We start from the raw sequence: 1,216 nt of genomic DNA, 5'->3' as shown, positions 1-1,216 counted from the left end.
AGAGAGAGAGAGATCAACCCCCACATGATACACTCAATTCACAAAAGTTCAGGCCTGGCAATTCCGTTCCTTACCAGCCCAATTTCAGACAGGGACATTAATCACTTCATACAGTAACTGCAAAAAACAACCTCACGTGAGATTATAGCAGCATGAGGCGCTCTTACAGGCTTTCATAATTAAATAATAAACACACGGGAGCAACTCATAAAAATAATTTCAAATAAACTACCATGGCACCATCTTAGAATAGACTGGAAATGCACTTGACATGCTTTTTGTTTTGAAAAGTAGAAGCTCGAAGGAACCAGACGGGAGGCTGCAGGCTGCAGCCGTACAATCTTGCATATTTTTGTCAAACTAGTGTAAATATTTAAAAAAAATTAACTACTATATAACATTTTAAAATTAATAAAAACGTCTCTGATCCTTCAAATTTGTAAAGAATGTTGTATGGAACCAAAAATGTTACTTTTGGGCAAATAGGTTGAAAGAAACCATATTTCTTTAAATAGGTTAGAAACTTATGAAAACAAATACAATTTGACCCGAGGACAACATAAATGTTACATTAAATTCACTATGCTTTGGGTAAAGTTAGCCATAGCTCTAGTTAGCTTAGCTACGTGTTGGGTAAAGTCCATAGCTCTAGTTAGCTTAGCTACGTGTTGGGTGAGAGCTAGCCATGGCTCTAGCTAGCTTAGCTATGTGTAAAGTTAGCCAAAGTTAAGCACGCATACTATGACCTTGGTAACTAATTAAATAAGATGGCAACTAATATGCTGTACAGAAAGAGTAAAACAACTTGTCAAACGAACCATGGGCCGTTTCTTTCGCGATAAATACGCGCTTTTCCTCACGGTAAACGACGACGGGCTGCATTAAAAATCCCTTAAACTCTCTGTAATGTGACGTTGATTGCCACGTGGACACACCTGCCTGCGTCAATCACGTCAAGTGCCATTGCCAAACGTTGAGTTTACTGAACTGTTTAAGACAAAGGAAATTAGAGTTTTTAGATAGGCTTTTCTAAAGTAGCAAGTAAAATCCATGATTTTAAAATGTACTTACAGAGATATCATCCATGCGATGACTTTATTTCCCCTGCAGTTTCCAATTCTGTAAAGAGCAGGTTGAGTCCTTGTCTCATTTATGTTATGCTTGTACTCATTCATGTAACTTTTGGAGTGACGTGCGGTGGTCAGTAAGAGGTTTA

The 1,216-nt window shown here is 37.8% G+C and overlaps 1 long non-coding RNA gene across 1 annotated transcript in view; it reads right to left on the bottom strand.

The window, feature by feature from the left end:
• LOC116674088 (uncharacterized) overlaps window positions 1–947 on the bottom strand; it is a 31,977-nt gene extending 31,030 nt beyond the window's left edge. The window contains exon 1 of the long non-coding RNA XR_004327962.1: window positions 819–947. This is a non-coding gene — a long non-coding RNA (uncharacterized LOC116674088). The remainder of the gene's footprint in view (window positions 1–818) is intronic.
• Window positions 948–1,216: the final 269 nt, after the last annotated feature.

The sequence above is a fragment of the Etheostoma spectabile genome, chromosome 24 (assembly GCF_008692095.1).
Source record: "Etheostoma spectabile isolate EspeVRDwgs_2016 chromosome 24, UIUC_Espe_1.0, whole genome shotgun sequence".
NCBI classification, from domain to species: domain Eukaryota; kingdom Metazoa; phylum Chordata; class Actinopteri; order Perciformes; family Percidae; genus Etheostoma; species Etheostoma spectabile.
Note: the sequence above shows the minus strand (reverse complement) of the source record. Positions and strands in the feature narration are given on the sequence as shown.